This window comes from Lathyrus oleraceus, chromosome 6 (assembly GCF_024323335.1).
Source record: "Lathyrus oleraceus cultivar Zhongwan6 chromosome 6, CAAS_Psat_ZW6_1.0, whole genome shotgun sequence".
NCBI lineage: Eukaryota > Viridiplantae > Streptophyta > Magnoliopsida > Fabales > Fabaceae > Lathyrus > Lathyrus oleraceus.
The window spans coordinates 368,694,358-368,716,154 of NC_066584.1; positions in this window are offsets into that span (position 1 = coordinate 368,694,358).

Consider the following 21,797-nt stretch of genomic DNA (forward strand, 5'->3'; position numbering starts at 1 on the left):
TTCGTTTAAATTAATTATAACGCCAGTTTTAAGAAGCAATTGAGGTAATAGATTAATTAATAATTAAAAATAATATATAAAAATTTTTTTTTGAAAATGTTGATGCAAAAGATATTACCCATCGGTTTGCCAATATAACCGAGGGTAATACATATAAAAAATAAAAGTAAATTAAAAAAGGGAAAAGGGAAATGTGTCATGTGACCCTAAACCAATTAAAAATAAAAATAAAACATAAAATATAGTAATTAGGATTCAAAGCAAGCTCCCTCAAAGTTATATTTCCTCGATTTAGGTAATAACTGAGAGTATAGGTTGTATATATTTTGAAAAAAATGATGGCGCTGCAGGGACATATATCTCTGTTATTTGTGGGTCTAGATGAAAGTTTTGTCATAAAAAATATTATTTGTAGTAGTAATTCTTCTTCTTCATCCAATGGAAGCATTTCATTGTAATCAAAGCATTATCAGTGATGAGTCTTCCTCCAACAAAGGTATTTTGTTCAACATCAATGATATCCGGCAACATTTGTTTCACCCAGTTAGCTATTGACTTCGAGAACAACTTCATCACCATATTGCATAAACTAATAGGACGAAACTCCTTTGGGGATTTAGGCTTCTTACACTTTAAAATCAGCACAATAAAAGTTTGATTAAACTCAATTGGATCTTAATTGTTATTGAGAATCCGCAGCACCATTTTCTTGACTTCCTTACCCACCACACGCCAATACTTCTGAAAGAATATAGAAGGGATCCCATCAAGCCCCGGAGCCTTTAAAGGGTGAATTTGGAATAGGGCTACATCAACCTCCTATTTCGAGAATAAACCTCGACACCAGGCTTTGTGATCGGCACAAAGCATACCTATAACCACCTCACAAGTTGTCTGAATTTGGAGAAGAAGAAGTAAACATATCCGAAAAATAATAAACTATATTCATCTCACAGTTCTCCCTCACTCTCCACCAATTCCCCTATTCATCTTTGAGTTTACAAATATGGTTCATTTTCCTTCTCCGATCCTCTTTTCCATGAAAAACCTTCGTCTCTTTGGTTCTCAAGAAGTTGTTTCTTTGGTTCTCAAGATATTTGTATGTTTTAATGTCCTTTACACTTGGAGACCATATCTCCTCTTCCTTCAACAACTCTTCCAGGAGCTTCATCTCAGCTTTCACTATGTTGCACATGTACTCTTTAAAAGCTTCTCTTAACCTTGACATATACCTCAACTTGCTATAGCCTGTCAGATTATTAGATTTCCATAATCTACTCACCACTTCTTCATACCTACCATCCCTGGCCCATGCGTCTTCAAATCTGAAAAGGTGTTGTTTAATTATTCCAATGTTCTCCTGTTTCCTTTCCAAGTCTATTCTTAGGAAAACATGATCTGAATCGTAGCAAGGGAGGTGGAACACCTTAATAGGATAAAATCTCGGAATCCTAAGTGATAATGCGAAAGCTCTATCTAGACGACATTATATGTTGTTATATTCCTTTCTCCCATTAGACCACATGAAAGGATACCCCGCAAACCCAATATCCTGTAAACAACGGTTTTCCACATCCTTCATGCGCTAATCTAGTTGGCTACAGGACCTTGAATTCCCTCCTTGTTTTTCACTTTCTACTAGAATATCGTTGAAATCTTTGAAGTACAACCATTTGGATCCGCTAACTTGTTGTAATTGTTATACTAGATGACAATTTCTCCTTTTGTCCTACTCCTCTGGGTATCCAATCACTCCTGAGAAAAACCAATGATGATCTTCTTCTTCATCTATAACTGAGCCACTAATATGATTGATAGAGAAGAAATTTACTATGAGCTTTATGTTATCCTTTCACATCATGGTGATGCCTCCTGCACTTACTTTCCCCTGACCGCTACAATCCACCATGAAACCATGATCCAAACCACACTTGAATTTAATGTTGTTCATCTCCTATTCTTTCATACGAGTTTCCATCAAAAAGATCAATGAGGGGTTTTCCAAACGAATGAGCCTCAACAAGGCTCGATTTCCCGAGGATTCCCCAAACCCCTGCAGTTCCAACTAACTATTTTCATTATATTAGGCGGTGTTAGTCTTCCAACACCACCTTTGGTTTCTAGATGTTCATTTCCTTCTTCTCCTCTTCTTGTTTCCTTTTCTTCCCATACCTCCCCAATTCCTCCGGTGAATCCTCCAACACCATAACATTAACAAGCTGTCTCTTCCCTTTTTAAAACTCAATACCCTTCAATTTGTCCTTGTTCACCTTATGTTTGCTGCATGGTTTATGTTTGCTTCATTCTCCACCTTTTTGTTTTCCTTGAGTTACTACATGCTTATCTAACCATGACTTGCTAGTGATAACCATGACACCAAGTGATTCTTCCACTGTTTCAATCTTTAATTCGTTACGGGTTGAACTTGCATCTCCCTCTTTCAGTAAGTTTTCAGGTTCCTTGCAAGCCCCAATCTCTTGCATTACTTTTGGCTCTCCCTTTTCTTCCCTCTCTTTCGCTTTGTATATGTTCTACCTCAATGGGATATTGAACAATATTTTACTGCATGTTCCATAACTTAATTCTTTATTTCTCTCCTCTTCAAATACCATTGGTAATGGTGAATACCTAAGTCGCATACCATATGAAAGTTCATGTTCGTCGACATCTTCATAACCTTCCTCCCCTAAATCTCCCATTGATTCACAGTCTTTGACCTGATGCCTTAACCTTCAACAAACAAAACAAAATATAGGTAATCTTTCATATTTGAAGAAAAACCTGTAGCTTTTCTCCTTGAAACGAACCATCATCCCCCTTTTCAAAGGTTGTTTTAGATATGCATTGGCCTTTATACAAAGAAATGTCACGTTCCGGTGGATATCTTTAGAGTCTATCTCTTCAAAGGTTTCGAGAATGTTCCTTATTTTCCTTGCCATCACCTTCGATCTAAGGATTAGCGGTAGATAAGAGATCCAAACCCAGAAAGATCCAAAATGCATATCTAACCCAGATGGTTGTTCTTCTCCATATACACGTTTCAACACCAACATGTTCATATCAATGCTCCAATGGCCATTTCGAAGGGCAGATTCCAGATCCCTTCTCGATACAAACCTAAAGAGGAATAGACTTTTGTTGAGCTATTGAGTTTCCAATGGGTTCTTAAGTCTCCACGCACCAACCATTGTATTCGTAAATACTCTTGAATTGAAGCTATTTTCTGCCCACAATTTCCCACCTAGGATTCTCTGGAAGATTTCTTCGTCGTTCACATCTTCAATCGTCGTTGTGCCTCATTCTTCTTCTTCCTTTGTTAACGGAATGTTCTTCCACTTCTCCATGACAAAACAATGTCGAAACCCTCAATTCCAAAGAATAGAGGTTGAAACCACCACAAAAAGTGTGAGATTACCCCCGACAAAATGGAGAAATACCACAACCCTAAAAAAAATGGAGAAATCATAAAGAGAGATAAGACGTCTTTTCTCTCGAAAAAGCACTTATTGCATAAGATAATATTTACAATCCTTCATAAAAGATAGATAAATGTTTCTCTTTTAATGCTGAAGTCAAATTGTCCTTTTTTTTTTCTTTTTAGTAAGTAGGAGTACCCTTATACTCTTATCAATATATCTAGGATATGTTCTATAGGACATGACATTATTTATATTTTATTTTATTTTGCACATAGTAACATTATGTGTTATAACTATTCAAGTGTTGGTTGGAACAACACATCACTAATATCACTATATACACAACTATCAAATCTCCCCCACCACCCCCACACTAATAAATTAAAGAAATAAAAAAACGAAAAAATAGAAGTACATTTCATAAATTAAAGCTGTATAGCTACGATTTATCAATTTCACCTGTAGATGTAAGCAGCATTTATCATATAGTACAATGAAGCTTTTTTTCTCTTCATTGAAAGCTAAGTGTGGTCCAAAACGTTGAATCCTTAACCTAAATTTGAATGGTTATGATTCATGCACAATACTCTTTTTAGACATCCACTTCAAAACATAACCACTCATTCATGTTTCTTTAAGAATCAACTTCTGTTTTTGACATTGACTCGTTCGTGTATCCGTACAATATTATGTATAACCTTAACGTATTTGAATTCTCTAATCATCTTCAAATTACTTTAACTAAGCTTTATAATAGCCTAACTAAGTTAGTAACATTTATTATTTGGAAATCCTATAGTGACATTTGAGTATTTTCAATTGGTGCAAGTTGGCATTAATGAGATAATAGATATATGATGTGGCCATGTATCTGTTTTTGTTATCATGCTTATTAATAACTTTCATTTTCCTTCTCTAAATTAATGTGGGTCATTGCTTGGTCAATTAGTATTTAGTTATTAATAATTAGCATTCATATTTTTCAAGCACCATACGTACCTTTTCTTTGGTCTTCATTTTCTTTCCCTTTTGGTTGAATAAATATTGGTGATAACGACGAGTAAGTCGTTTTATTCAACTCAAATTTAAATACTGGAAATTTTAAGTAGAAGTAGATCATCAAATTTAATGACTTTATGTCATTGTCCATAAATTGAGAAATTTATATCTATCAAAATAAATATCAAACTCTACTTTTGTTCCATAAATAAACCATGGTACATTTGGTTAGAAAAATCCATATTTTTGTATGAAAAATATTTTTGTTTTATTTTAAAAGTAAAATGTTAAGGCACCTTGGATTAAGATCTTAGTTCTTGAGCAGGGTTCACACTAGTGGGCTATGCAGGTTGAGTTAAACTAGTTTAGCATAATCTCATCTAATCTATTCAATTTTTAATGGGTTGAATTTATCCAAAATCAAACAATAGTTTAGAAAGTCCAGTAACTATAACAACGACAGTAGAAAGTCCCGCAATAACAGCAACTTAAAGTCCGAAAAATACTTATATAAACACAAACCTAAATAAAAATTATTTGGACACACACATAAAATATATATTATTTTATTATTTTATAAATACATAATATTTTATTCTTTTACCTTTTATATCTTATTTGAGTGTGCTTAAATGAAATTTATTTATGCTTATGATTAAGCAAGTATTTCCCTAAAACTCCAGCTAAAATAGTAAAATGTCCAACAACAACAAAGTTAAAAACAATAGTTAGAAGTCCAACCTATAAAAGTTAATTTTGTAACTTTTTTATTAAACTTCAACTTGCAGCTATAATAACAATGATATAGAATTTATCTTAGGTTTTTTTAGGATAGTAATAACTAGTATATTTAAAGTGGTTTATTTAAATATAATAATAATAAGATTGAACCAAACACTCACGGATTATATGGATTGAGTCGATACTTACCTATATTTAAATGAGTCCGAATAAATAATTAGTTGGTTCGATTTGAATTTACATATCGAAGACTTATGATACCCTATAGATGAGCCACTTTCATTAAGAATTACCTTAAACACTTTTAATTATTTATTTTAAGGATTCTAATATGAATTTTTTATTCAAATAACCTATTTTTTTTTAAAAAAAATCTGAAAATAACTCACATTTGAGATAATTTTTCAAAATAACTCACTTTGAAGAATTGGTGTCAGATGAATTGACATCTACTTTCTAAGTTAAAGAGGCAGTGCCAATTGGATTGGCTTATGCATCTAGTGTTGTCAATCCAATTGGCACCTATAGCTGGCACCTTTGATACCACATCCCCTAGCTACCCGAACGCGTGGCCCTTATCCACGTTGATCATTCACCCCATGTGTTTGAGGATTTGAGGCCCCAGGAACATCACCACCGCTTGTAGAAGATTTCCTAAGATATTCAGACAAATCTGCGTAGTCATGTGTATGCAATGAAGCGCTACCGCCATAGCTGAGTCCGTGACCCATGTCAGAGTACTTGGGTTGTGTTTGAGTTATTGGAGGGCGGTCAGGGCGATTGAGGGCGACATTGGTGTGAATGATGCGTCGAGGAAAGGTTGAAATGTTTGTTGTGGTGTTTGGTAGCCATATGGTTGTTGCATGTTTGGGTTTTGTGATGTTTGGGTTTCTTGGCTATAGTAGGAGGAGGGACGGTTGGTGTTAAATGATCGCTGAGTGTTTTGACTAAGGTGGCTATGGTAGGGTGATATGTTGGGTGCATAACGATGTTGGGTGTCTTTATGATGATCTTCTTATTGGTGGTAGTAAGGGGTATGCTCTTGGTATTGTGGTTGGATGTTTGGCATGTTAAGGTCATAGGTTTGTCTGTTTGTGGGTCGAAAGTTTTGATGGGTAGGGGTTATGAGTAACCGGTCTGGCGATGTTGTCGGTGGTTAGATGTTGAACCTTCTTGTGTGTAAGTTACCTAGTGTGGGTTGTATATGTACATATCCTCGACAAGGAACTCAAATCCAACCGATTTGTACCAAGCCACATAATTACGAGTTGGTTTTTCTTTGGTTGGCATCATAGCTGTTGATTGTAGGATTAAGTGTCGGGTTTTTGTTATCGTCTCCATAGGGATTGTGAGATATCACCGCCGTTCGACAGTTGTTAAGTTCTTAACTTATCGTAACAAGGGGGTTTCTGGTTTAGTCACAGTAGCTTGCATAAAAAGTAAGAAAGTGCGGTAAAAGTTTTGGTTTTAAGATTTGAGAAATATTGTCAAAGTTAGGGTTCGACGATCACTTTGCATGTATATATTCGATCAACAAAACTCATAAACTCCTTTAGATGATAAACTATTTCACAAAGTCCTCCCGTTGTGTTTATCTCTAACACACATTGTGGGTTTTCCCATTTTGATCCATTGTTGATCTCTCACACAATATATCAAAATGACAACTTTTTGGTTCAACTATATGGTGAACAAAATCATTCATTACTATCTCTAGCTAACAAACAAGATTGGATGAAAATCTAGGTCAAGAGTTGGAAAACATCTCTCGATCATAAACCAACACAAAGAGTTATCAATAAAACAAAGTTTTCACCATATATTCATCATCAAAGAGTTTACAAATGAAGATCATCCCATATACATACAAAGCTTATGATCATCTACATCTAACCTTGACAAAATGAAGGACTTAGCTACTCATTTTCATGGTAGCTTGTACAACAAGTTTCGGTCGAAGGTTGATCAACATCCGAGTCGAAGAATCGAGATTGGATGGGAATCCACCTTCTTTTTGTAGAATATTGTTAAGAGATGACGAAAATATGAAGATGGGTTTCTAGGTTACAAAAAATGATCCCAAGAAACGCTGAAAAATATCTAAGTGTAAAAGTATCTTTTCCAAAAAGTAGCCCCTGCTACTTATAGTACTGGTTCCTGGGCTGTCATGCTCGCTAGGCGAGCAGAATGGTTCGCCTAGCGAGCCCCAAAATAAGCCACCTGAGGCACCTGCGCCCAGAAGAAATATCCAAGTCCAGATTGCATGTGTTCGATAGGCGAAGAGTCCTTCGCTAGGCGAAGCACACGCTTCCTCCTTCGCTCCAGCGAGTTTTGATGTTTTGCTACTGGAATTGCTCGCTGGAAGCTCGCTAGGTGCTCACCTAGCGAGTAAGTGCTAGTTATGGTTTTGTACAAGTCTGGGAGTGTTCGCTACTTCCTTCGCTACCGCGAATTTGATCATTTTGCTACTGTAAAATTCTGGGAATGTTCGTTGGCAGCTCGCTGGGTGCTCGCCTAGCGAGCACTTCGCTACATCACTCGCCTAGAGAGCATGCTGATGATTGCTTCCTTTCTTGGTTCCTTTGCCAACTTTCTTGTGTCTTTGTTTTCTACTCTTTCATGCCTAATTCCTGCACAATAACACACAAATTAAGGGTACCAAGATCATTTCATATTGTATTGCAAATCATCAAAAGCAAGGGAGGTTTTGAACACTTTAACTACAAAAAGGAGTGAAAGATGCCCACATTTGATAGCTCAAATAAGCACTTTTGGGCATCTAACAACTCTCCCCAACTAGATTCTTGCTTGCCCTCAAGCAAAGTATGCCTCTTGAAGGACAAAAGGATTTACTTAAAGAAAAAGGTTTCTCCGAAATCGGATAAAATGGCTCAAACACAAGAGAATCAACCAGACACAAGTTCCCAATGGTTAGAATAACATAATACACAAGAACTAAAGCTTTATAGCAATGCAAAACATGTAACAATCCACAACAATGTTATTCTGAATGAATCACCCTATCTCTCCTCTTCGAATAAGGATTGAAGAAATTACGCGTTTGCAACCGCGGGGACAGTTTCACTCTCCAACAAACAATGCAGAAATCAATTTAATTCATACAATGTCTAACAATTATAAATGAAAATGTGGAAGCACGAAGATCAATAAGGTCTTTTCCGGTTGTAGCTTGGTTAGGTTTACAAACAAGGGTCATATCTAAGGCCATTGAAAACGAAATTGCCGATGCAAAAGAGATATTCACTGTACAAGCTATTCACACATCTCAACTTCGTTCCATTTGTTTCTCATTTGAAACCTCACAACTCTTATTTCACAACTCAATTTTGTTTTTCACTATTTTTCTTCCAAGCAAGCATTCATTTTCATTTTCTCTATTTTTTTTTCTTTTCACATCGTATTCACAAAACAATGTTTCTCTTTTCTAATTTTTTTTTTCAATGCTTGCTCGATTTTTCAAGAGTTGTGGCACTTACCCATTCTCATTTTCGTTCTCCCCGACTTATCTTTTACTCACCCTAAGTGAATGCTCTTGACTTTTTACGGCAAAAGAACAATTATCAAAAATTTCCGGGTTTCAAGAAAAAAGATTTTTGACATCTCGCTTTATTTCAAGCTGAGATTCAATTCTTTAAGCTCAAAGGGGTTTACGAATACTCTCTCTGCTCACGGGTAAGTTGTATTTGGAACTGGTTGTGCTCGAAAGAAAACAAGCGCCTTGATCATTTCTAATTGCTTCCACAAATTCACAATAATAAAAGACAAAGCATGAATCAAATGAATCAACAAAGTTTATTAGAATCCAGCATTTTAGTGTATAATGGAGGTTTCCTCACAATTTGTGGTTTTAAGTCCTAGGTGAATCATTCATTCAATTATGTTGCAAAAAGAACAATATTCAATTGCAAAAAGAGTAAAGTTCTTAATGCATTCTAAAATTCTAACCGGAGGTAACCATGTACCTTAGCATTATTCGCTTGTTTATTTTTATCATTGTCATCCAAGCTCGGATGCACCTTCATTGGATACTTCTTTGAGGAGCAACCAATCTAGAAGGTTTGACACTCAACAACCAAAAATTTATTAAAACAAAAGAAATTTAAACCAAACACAATAATTTAAAACATAAATAATAACCATTACTTCAAAATTTTAAAAATGTGCGTGGGGGACAAAACACCCCAAAAGTACATAACCAAAACCAAAATACTACATATCTGAAAATACAATAAAATAAAACATAACATAAATAAAAACTTAGTCCTCATAGGACTCAGAACTCTCATCACTACCGGCTTCAGAACTGGAACCATCCTCATCATCACCATCATCATCATCAGCACCACCAGAAGTATCAGCACCAGAAGCACCAGCACCCGCCCCCTCTCCGAAAACAGGCATGTCCACAGGCCAGCTAGTGTGCTGTAAGAACTGCTCACGCGTCATCATCGGATGCTCTCCAGAAGGGTCATGAACCTGCAACTGCATAGAATCGTGAATATCAATCATGGCGCGCTGAGTCGCCGCCATCCAATCCCAATTATAGTTGCAGACAACCTGCTGGAAAGGATCAAATCCCTGAGCAAAAGCACCAGGACCATCAGAAGCCCCGGTATCATCAGCAGCTGCACTACTCCTGAAGTTCTTTGGCTTGCAATACTTGGCCACATATCTGTCATCGATAGCGGACGGAATCCTCACTTGGCTGCGGGAGGGTAGCTTCACCCTCGACTGTTGGCACAGAGCCATGATAAGACAAGGAAAAGCAAGGGGGTAGTTAACTTGTGCCCCCGACTTCAGCCCGCTCTCAACCACGGACTTCATCTCTAAAGCAATGATTCTCGCCACATCGATCTGAATATTAGTGAGAATGCAGTGTACCAAGTGTGCCACTGAGATCGGCACGATTGATGTGTGAGACTTGGGTTTAATATTGGTCAGAACCAGCATTAGGATCAGCTGAGCCAAGGGAATCATGTCCTCCCTATGGTACCTCATAGGAACCCCAGATGGGTTCAACTCAACTGATTTTCCCTCAAATAACAGGGCTGCAGAAATAGAGTTGGTGTCTCTGTGTAGCCTCAAATCCCAGTGGTATGTGTCCCTCTCATTAGCTCCCAGATGGAGCGGTTCACCTGGCACACGGTTGATTGCATCCCGATCGAAAGCAACCTGACGGCCTGACACTCTTGTCGTCCATGTGAAAGGCTCGCCGTCGTTAGGCAGTGCGTTCGCGTAGAACTCACGCACTATCTCGATGTCATAGCTCTCGAGTGGAGAGATCAACCGGTCCCACTTCTTGCTATGTATCAACCCAGCAAATGTCCGGTAGTCGCCTTCGGGGTTGATCATAAACCTCTTTTCTGGCAAGATTTTTCTTTTTTCCAATGCCACATAGAGAGCAGCTTGCTTTGCCCCGACGAATTTGTCGGTGTCGAACTGAATGGGCACAATACGGGAAGTGCTCCCGACCTTTCTCTTTTTCGAAGCGCTCGACCTGGATGCCATCTGTAAAGTCATAGAAAAGAAACAGCACAACCACAAAACAGATTAGAGAGCAAAACAGAAAAACCAACTATTGTCATGGTCGATACTGCTTCGCCTAGCGAGGACCTAGCGAAGCTTCACTACAGGTTCGCCTAGCGAAGTGGCAGCGAATGCTCGCCACAGATTCGCCTAGCGAGATGCTAGCGAATGTTACGGGTTCTGGGTTCTGCATTGTTTAACAACCAAATTTCAGAAAACCCTAAGTCCTATGGTACCCATTTCAGAAACTAAGTGATTTATCATGCAAGGCATCGTTCTAAACATTCATGCAAACCTAAACATACATGCAAAACCTAATGATACCCACTCTCCCAAATTCACCCATAATGTCTCATACTTCAGAAATTTCAATTTTGACAGCATAAAGTAAATGAGATAGGACAAACCTGGTTGGACAGATCGATTGAATTTGAAATGCAACGGTGGTTAGGGTTTGCAATGTAACAGTTAGGGTTTGTGTGAGATGGAAAGTGAGAGAGTGATTGTGAGTTCGTGAGGTTCAGACTACAACACTTAAAAATGGGTTTTGGGCCCAAATGAGTGGCCTGCTGAAAATTAAATGGGTTTCTGCCACGCAGCGCTCGCTACTGCTTCGCCTAGCGAGCAGCTAGCGAATCAGCTCGCTACTGCCTTCGCCTAGCGAGTAGCTAGTGAGCATGACAGTATTTTGTTTTTTCAAAACAGCATGCAAAGCACAATCAGCAAAGTACCATCAGTTTGAACATCAATACCACACAACAGAAAACTGTAAATACTTACAATGTTGGGGTGCCTCCCAACAAGCGCTTGTTTAACGTCGGATAAGCTCGACGGTTCGAGATGCTCACAGAGGAGCATCCAAGGAGATAGCACAGCTCTCGCGATCCACAAGACCGCCAAGATACACCTTCAAACGCTGGCCATTAACCGTCCAACTCTCTTTCTCGTCCAAGTCCTCGATGACAATAGCTCCATATTCTTTGACTTGTTTAACACGAAATGGCCCGGACCATTTAGATTTCAATTTTCCGGGGAATAGCTTCAACCTGGAATTGAACAATAGGACCAACTGTCCGGGCATAAATTCCTTCTTCCGAAGCTTTTTGTCATGATACTTTTTTACCTTTTCTTTGTACAACCAACTCAAGTGATATGCGGCATTGCGCATCTCTTCCAACTCAAGCAATTGCACTTTTCTATTTTCACCGGCCAAATCCTTATCAAAGTTTAATAATTTCAGAGCCCACAAAGCTTTGTGCTCCAATTCAACCGGCAAACGGCAAGTTTTACCAAACACCAATTGAAAAGGAGTTAGCCCAATTGGAGCTTTAAAAGCGGTACGGTATGCCCATAACGCTTCATCCAATTTTTGCGACCACTCTTTTTTTGAATTTGACACGGTTTTTTCAAGAATTCTCTTAATCTCACGATTAGAGACTTCGGCTTGACCATTTGCTTGTGGGTGATACGGAGTCGCTACTCTATGTGATACACCGTAATGTTTTAAAACGTTTTCTAACGGTGCATTACAAAAGTGTGACCCTCCGTCACTAATCAACACACGGGGGGTTCCAAAACGGGAAAAGATGTTTTTCTTCAAAAAAATTATTACCGTTTTAGCATCCGCCCGAGGTGAGGCAATCGCCTTAACCCACTTAGAAACGTAGTCAACCGCCACAAGCATATATTCATTTCCATAAGAGGGTGGGAATGGTCCAACAAAATCGATACCCCAACAATCGAATACTTCAACCTCTTGGATGTTTTGGAGAGGCATCTCGTCTCTCTTACCAATCCCACCACTTCTTTGGCAACTATCACAACTTTGCGCATGGGCGTGTGCGTCTTTGAAAATAGTAGGCCAATAAAATCCTGACTGAAGGACTTTAGTGGCCGTTCTTACCCCATTATAGTGTCCGTCGTAAGGCAAGTTGTGACAATGCCAAAGAATGCTTTGCGCTTCTTCGCTCGTAACGCACCTTCTCAAAAGGTTATCACCACCCAACTTAAACAAGTATGGGTCGTCCCATACGTAGTACTTGGCATCCGAGAGAAATTTCCTTTTCTGGTTCGAAGTTAGGTCGGGAGGCACCAAACCACTAGCCTTGTGGTTCGCAAAGTCCGTAAACCACGGCCTAACTTGAATTTTGAAAAGTTTTTCATCAGGAAACTCTTCCCGGATTTCCTTCTCGGAAGCGGTAACCTCCACATTAACTAAGCGAGATAAATGATCCGCCACCAAATTTTTCGATCCTTTCTTGTCTTTGATTTCAACATCAAATTCTTGCAACAAGAGGATCCGACGGATGAGCCTTTGCTTCGAGTCCGGTTTGGTGAGCAAATATTTAATCGCCGAGTGGTCGGTATACACTACGACCTTGGACCCAATAAGATAGGACCTAAACTTTTCAAGCGCATACACTATCGCAAGTAATTCTTTTTCAGTGGTGGCATAGTTAACTTGAGCCTCATTAAGAACTTTACTTGCGTAGTGTATCGCATGAAAAAATTTCTCTTTTCTTTGGCCTAATACTGCTCCGATTGCATAGTCGCTCACATCACACATGAGCTCAAAGTTTAAATTCCAATTTGGAGCGACTATAATTGGAGCGGTAACCAATTTTTCCTTTAAAATTTCAAAAGCTTGTAAACACTCATCAGTTAAAAGAAATACCTGATCCTTAGCTAGCAAGTTACTCAAAGGCCTAGCTACCTTTGAGAAGTCTTTGATAAAGCGCCGATAGAAACCGGCATGCCCCAGAAAGCTTCGGATTCCCTTCACATTCACCGAAGGAGGCAACTTTTCAATCACTTCAACTTTAGCACGATCAACTTCAAGCCCTCTTGAAGAGACTTTATGGCCAAGCCCAATCCCCTCGGTCACCATGAAGTGGCACTTCTCCCAATTAAGAACAAGATTTGTCTTCACATATCTTTCAAGAACCGTTTCCAAGTTTTCCAAGCATGGACTAAAGGAACCACCAAATACTGAGAAGTCATCCATAAAGACTTCCATTGTTTTCTCGATAAGGTCGGCAAAAATAGCTTGCACACATCTTTGGAAAGTCGCTGGTGCATTGCACAACCCAAAGGGCATTTTTCGGTATGCGAAAATTCCAAAAGGACATGTGAAAGTTGTCCTTTCATGATCGGCCGGGTCAACTGCAATTTGGTTATACCCGGAATAGCCATCTAAGAAACAATAGTATTGTTGCCCCGAAAGTCTTTCTAGCATTTGATCCATGAACGGGAGTGGAAAATGATCTTTTCGAGTTGCGGTATTCAACCGCCTATAATCAATGCACATACGCCACCCCGTTGCCACTTTTATCGGGATCAACTCATCCTTTTCATTTCGAATCACGGTAATGCCACCTTTCTTCGGAACCACATGTACAGGACTAACCCATGGACTATCCGAAATCAGGTAACTCATTCCCGCATCCAACAACTTAACAACCTCCTTTCTAACAACTTCCTTCATAGTAGGATTTAAGCGGTGTTGTGGTTGAGCTACCGGCTTAAAATCCTCTTCCATTAAGATCTTGTGCATGCAATAGGAAGGACTAATTCCTTTGAGATCGGAAAGAGTCCAACCCATGGCTTCTTGATTCTTTTTCAAAACATTGATCAAACGGGCTTCTTCATCCTTTGACAAAAGGTTGCTTATGATAATCGGCTTTGCTTCGGTCTCGTCGAGGAATGCATACTTCAAAGTAGAAGGTAACATTTTCAATTCAATCGGAGATTTTTCTTCATTAACCTCCTTCTTCAAGTCTTCCTCCTCAACTTCCCACGGATGCAACTCTTCTAGACTATCCAGTTCCCTTAGGCATTCATCAAGAGCTTCCTCTTCTTCAATTGTGAAAACTTCAAAGGAGTCATCAAGAGCTAACTCCATAGGAGATATCTCATGAATATGCTTAGAAACCTCAAAAGTTGCCTCTTCGATCACATCAATACGAAAGCTATCACTTCTATCCTTTGAATGATTCATGGCTTCGAATAGATCGAAAGTAACTTCTTCATTTTGGACCCTTACCTTCATCAAACCGTCGTCAACGTCAATCATCACGCGTGCGGTTTTCATGAACGGTCGGCCAAGAATGAGCGGAGCATCGTCGTCCTCTTCCGTATCAATCACAATTAAATCAACTGGGAAGAAGAATTTGTCAACTTTGACCAAAACATCTTGGGCTACGCCATGAGGATGGGTAGTCGACTTATCGGCCAATTGCAAAGTCATCCGGATGGCCTTCATTTCAATGTTGCCAAGCCTCTTCACAATAGACAATGGTATTAGATTAATGCTTGACCCCAAATCAATTAGCCCTTTTCCGACATAGACATCACCAATTTTAACCGGCAAAGTAACTCGTCCCGGGTCAACCTCTTTTTTCGGAAGCGTCCGTTGAATGATTGCACTACAACTAGCATCTAGGACAATTGTCTCCGGTTCCGTGTACCTCTGCTTTTTAGTAAGTATGTCTTTCATGAATTTTGCATACTTAGGCATTTGCTCCAATGCTTCGGCAAACGGAATGTTCACTTGAAGTTGTTTGAATATATCCATGAACCGGGCGTAATGCCGTTCATTCTTCCTCTTAGATGGAGCATGTGGATATGGAAGGTTTTGGATTAGAGTAGCGCCCACTACCTCCTTTCCTTTAGCAACTCTAGAATTCCTCTCTCTTTTCTTTTTCACTCCCTCCACCTTCACTTCATCACTATTATTCTTTTCTACTTCCACACTTTCTTTATTTTCTACTTCACCATTTTTTTCGTCCTTTTCAACTTCTTCCTCACTCCACTCCCCAACTTCACCATCAATACTATCCTCTATTTTTTTCTCCTCATCTTTTTTCTCTTCCTCTCTTTTTCACTCTCATCTCTTTTTTTACTCTCACTAACCAACTCCCTTCCACTTCTCGTCGTTATCGCTTTACAATGCTCTTTTGGATTCGTTTGCGTGTTCACCGAAAAAGATGGTCCGGGTTGTTGTTCCGCTAGTTGTTTAGCAAGTTGTCCGACTTGAGTTTCGAGATTTTTGATTGCCGCATCGTTACTCGTTTGATTAGCCATTGACATTTGCATAAATTGTGTCAATGTCTCTTCTAACTTTGAAGTCACGACCGACGGTTATTGAGGTTGGTAAGGATTTTGGGGAGGGTTTTGACGGCTAGAAGTACCACCCCCATAACCTTGCTTATGGTAATAGTTAGCCCTTGGTTGGAACCCTTGATTCCCTTGAAAGTGTTGTTGTTGATTTTGAGGATGTTGTTGATACGGTTGTTGTTGTTGTTGCCTCGGTTGGTAGTCTCGTTGGTTCGCCATGTAATTCACTTCTTCGAACCCGGGAGGTGGACAAAACCCGGTGTCATGATCACCCTTGCAAAGCTCACAACAAGCTATTTGTTTAGCTTTTGAAGGCTCTCTTAACTCTTTTATTTGTTGAGTTAAGAGTTCAACTTGTTGAGAAATGGCATCGTTCGTCCCAAGTTCAAGCACTCCCGGTTTCTTCAAAGTGTTGCCTCTACTTTGACTTTGGAGGTCATTTAGAGCCATATGGTTAATGATATCAGTAGCTTCTTCGGCGCTTTTAGACAACAAAGAACCACCTGAGGTAGCATCCAACAAAGTATTACAATTAGGTTGAACGCCATTCTTGAAAATGTCGATTTGCGTCAATTCGTCAAAACCATGTCCTTTGCACTTCCGAAGCATGGATTTAAATCTTTCCCATGCCTCATTCAATGATTCGTTGGTTCCTTGCGAAAACACGGAGATAGCCGTTTTGGATTCCATGAACCGGTTGTGGGAGAAAAATCTTTCAATGAACTTCTCTTTCAACACGTTCCAATCCGTCATGACTGCAGGTGTTTGATCCAAGTACCAATCTTTGGCTTTGCCGAGCAAAGCCTGAGGAAATAGTCTTTTGAACAACGGTAGCTCTTGAGCTTGATCAACTCCGGCCGCCAATGCTATCTCGTAAAATTTGGTGAGAAAAGCAAAGGGGTCTTCATGGTCCATTCCGGTGAATGGACTTCCATATAGCAAGTTAAGGGTTCCCGTCTTCATCTCGGCTTGCCTTCCCGTGTGGTTGGCAAACTAAGCAGTATTCCTTGGACTGTTGACACATGGTGTGGAAATGGGCGGTGGTTGTGGTGGTTGATCCATGATAGGTGTGAAAGGTGGTGGATGTGTTGTAGAAGAACTTTCTCCTTGTTCTTTTCGTTGTCTAGCTTGTTGCCTTCTTCGTCTCGTTCTGCTATTCAGTCTTCTTGCGGTTCTCTCGATCTCGGGATCAAAAAGAAGTTGGTCCTCAGGAACTTGCCCTCGCATAAAACGAAAGCTGCACACTAAACCAAACAAATTACAAGCACAAGTCAAAAAATTCAAAAGTTAAAAATCTAGCAACTATTGCGATGCTCGCAATATCAATTCACAATCCCCGGCAACGGCGCCATTTTGTTGATTGTAGGATTAAGTGTCGGGTTTTTGTTATCGTCTCCACAGGGATTGTGAGATATCGCCGCCGTTCGACAGTTGTTAAGTTCTTAAATTATCGTAACAAGGGGGTTTCTGGTTTAATCACAGTAGCTTGCATAAAAAGTAAGAAAGTGCGGTAAAAGTTTTGGTTTTAAGATTTGAGAAATATTGTCAAAGTTAGGGTTCGACGATCACTTTGCATGCATATATTAGATCAACAAAACTCATAAACTCCTTTAGATGATAAACTATTTCACAAAGTCCTCCCAATGTGTTTATCTCTAACACACATTGTGGGTTTTCCCATTTTGATCCATTGTTGATCTCTCACACAATCTATCAAAATGACAACTTTTTGGTTCAACTTTATGGTGAACAAAATCATTCATTACTATCTCTAGCTAACAAACAAGATTGGATGAAAACCTAGGTCAAGAGTTGGAAAACATCTCTCGATCATAAACCAACACAAAGAGTTATCAATAAAACAAAGTTTTCACCATATATTCATCATCAAAGAGTTTACAAATGAAGATCATCCCATATACATACAAAGCTTATGATCATCTACATCTAACCTTGACAAAATGAAGGACTTAGCTACTCATTTTCATGGTAGCTTGTACAACAAGTTTCGGTCGAAGGTTGATCAACATCCGAGTCGAAGAATCGAGATTGGATGGGAATCCACCTTCTTTTTGTAGAATATTGTTAAGAGATGAAGAAAATATGAAAATGGGTTTCTAGGTTACAAAACAAGATCCCAAGAAATGCTGAAAAATATCTAAGTGTAAAAGTATCTTTTCCAAAAAGTAGCCCCTGCTACTTATAGTACTGGTTCCTGAGCTGTCATGCTCGCTAGGCGAGCAGAATGGTTCGCCTAGCGAGCCCCAAAATAAGCCACCTGAGGCACCTGCGCCCAGAAGAAATATCCAAGTCCAGATTGCATGTGTTCGCTAGGCGAAGAATCCTTCGCTAGGCGAAGCACACGCTTCCTCCTTTGCTCCAGCGAGTTTTGATGTTTTGCTACTGGAATTGCTCGCTGGAAGCTCGCTAGGTGCTCGCCTAGCGAGTAAGTGCTAGCTATGGGTTTGTCCAAGTTTGGGAGTGTTCGTTACTTCCTTCGCCACAGCGAGTTTGATCATTTTGCTACTGTAAAATTCTGGGAATGTTCGCTGGGTGCTCGCCTAGCGAGCACTTCGCTACATCACTCGCCTAGAGAGCATGCTGATGATTGCTTCCTTTCTTGGTTCCTTTGCCAACTTTCTTGTGTCTTTGTTTTCTACTCTTTCATGCCTAATTCCTGCACAATAACACACAAATTAAGGGTACCAAGATCATTTCACATTGTATTGCAAATTATCAAAAGCAAGGGCGGTTTCGAACACTTTAACTACAAAAAGGAGTGAAAGATGCCCACATTTGATAGCTCAAATAAGCACTTTTGGGCATCTAACAATAGCGTCAGTTAAGACATGGTCTTGTGGTGCTTCCATTTTCAACAATCAGATGTACTGAAGCTTTGCCAAGGGTTAAAGTTCCATTGGTCGTTAACTTTTCGTAGATGTCATTCTTTGAGGTTTGTCGAGGGATCTGGGATGTGTTGAAACATACCTAACTGCAATTTAACACGGTCACTATGGTGCATCTCCATAGTGGTGAACCTTATGATCGGTGTGCATGCAGTCCAAACGGCTGCATCTTGTTCGTTGATTTCATGGTCATGATCCAAGTTTAGATATGGACACCAAATGAACTGAAATGTGAAAATATATTAGATTATAAAATGGATGATGTTAAAAAAATAAATTATTACAAATTAATTAGGTTAATGGAAATACATTTGTTTGTCGAAGGTGATCTAAGAGATTGCGATATTGGGTAATACAATGTCTAAGACATCTGTTGTAACTCATACCACGAGTCGACCATCTACACCAAAAAAGTAAATAAATTATTTAGAGATAATAATCAGTAAAGTAAGTAAATATAGTCCATTATTAAGAACTTACTTTAATGTGTACGGGAATGTGAATGGGTTGTGGTTGACGGCCTCTAGGGACGGTAGTCTGGACCAACCTCATGCTTGGAGCAAAACAGCGCATCCAGAATATGTAGATGTGTATGTGTGTGCATTTTTACACAAGGAGATATAAAGATAATTAAAACAAGTGGACCCCCAATTATAACTTCTTATTCTATCTACATGTCTTAATAAAGGTAAATACATAACATGCATACTAGAACCACTACCTTCAGGAAATAAAAATAAACCAATTAAAAGCATAATATAACACCTAGTTTTTATTATTCAAGCGTCTTCGGTAGAATTTTCATCTAACTGTAAGTTGTTGTAATGTGCATTAAGGCGTGAAAGGAGTATACATTGACCTCTCGAGTTATCATCTAACAAGTCAGCATTCAAGAGTTCCATGCAAATTGAATTCACATAGTTGGTTTTCTCATTTACCGTCTTACCCTCGATAGGCAGCCCCAATAACATGTACTCATCTTCTAACGTCAGGGTATATTCACCGGTTGGAAAATAGAATGTGTGTGTCTCGGGACGCCATCTTTCATATAAAGCTAGAATAAATTTAGTATCAACCGACCAAGACATGATTTTGCTAACATGTCCAAAACCGGCAAGTTCGACATAAGGTTGAATCAACTCGTCAATGGCAACAAATTCGTGGACACGAGTTCGAAACCTAGAAACATCCTAAAAAGTAAACAACAAAATAAGTTTTTTCATGAAAAAAATGTGTTAGAAAAATATGTTTTTACATAAACAATTACATAAGTCGCTATGTTGGCGACCGTTCCTCTATGCGATTCACCCATACTGAGTAGAGACATTTTGCCATAGTGTTGCAGATGAAAAAGTGTTTGTTGTTGATGAAGAGGTGTTTGTTGCTGATTAAGAAGTGTTGGTTTTTTGTCTATTTATAATGAAAAGCATGCACTAGTGCCCATGCAAGAAATGCATCCTAGCGCCAGTCCAATTGGCGTGAGACGATGAAGATGTTGAATATATGTTTGTTAGTCACGAACATTCTGGTTTCAACTCTATTGAGTTATATATTAATCTCCAACAAAGTATATCATCTCAACAATCTCAAATAACTAATCAAGTTGAATATGATGAATTTAAATCAAAAGACTCGGATGAAGCTGACGCAGAAGCAGAAGTCAACGTCATTGATGAAGAAGAAGATGAAAGCGAGACACATGTCGAGCATATGTTGAGCAACAACATTGAAGATGACGAACATCGAGTGCCATTACCTCCAAGTCTTGTATATTGTCTGCCTCAACATATGACAAACATGGAATTACATGATGATGACACATTCGACAGTGTTTTTTACAACCCATATCCACGGTCAAAGGGTGAGTTAAAAGTGGGAGACAGGTTTTGCGCTAAAGAAGAATGTGTGTGAGCTATCAAAAAATCTCACATGGATAACTCTGTTGATTTCACCGTGAAAAATGCACTGATTCAAGAAGGTATGTCATTGAATGTCGTAACATTCTTTACAAGTTTCGGCTGGATGCGTCTCACGGGAAGAAAAGTGATTATTGGGAGATAGCTTTTATAGCCCCACCTCATAGTTGCATTACCACTAATATTGTACCGGATCACCGAAAATTAAGTGCTGAATTGATATGTCAAGATATTTTGTCGCTTGTTAACAAAGACTCATCAGTGAAGGTGAGTATAATAATATCACATATCGCCACACGATATAATTATACTCCCTCTTACAAGAAAGCATGGATTGCAAGGACAAAGGTTGTTGAACAGGTATTCGGCAACTAGGAGTACTCATACAAAGAATTTCCACAGTTTTTATGGGCACTTAAGACATACGCACCGGGGACTGTTGCAATTATGGAGACTATCAAAGCTAGCACACATGTGGTTACAATCAGTGAATGTTGTATGAAAGTGATGAAGAGAAAACTATCAAAGCTAGCACACACGCGGTTACAATCTTTGACCGTCATATGCAAAATTTCAGTGTACATGAAACAATTGACCACAAGGAGGAGAGGCCAAAATTATCCTATGTTGTCAGACTAAACAGAAGTTGGTGTGACTGTGGCAAGTTCCAGGCCTTCCGTATACCTTTCTCCCATGTCATTATAACATGCGCACATACTCGTCAGGATGCTTACAGTCATCTATCTGATGTTTATAAGGTCATTACCATCATGAATGTCTATAACAAAAGCTTCTTAGTGCTATCAATGGAGGAATATTGGTCTCCATATCAAGGGGATATAGTTTGGCACAACGATGAGATGTGAAGAAATAAAAAAGGATGGCCAGACAGCATGTGTATTAGAACAGAAATAGATACAGCTGATAAAATGATAAGATTATGTAGTATATGTCATCAACCCTGACACAATAAGAAAAATATCCTAATCTTTGAGCAAACTCTGCATCATAATTTAGTACCTCCTTTCAATTTTTGTAACCTTTGATTTTGATATATTAATAACTTTTTGTTACAACAATATTAACAACAAATATCACTCCAACTTAAACACACTTAAAACTGAACAGGTCTGAATAAGCAACACAAACAACAG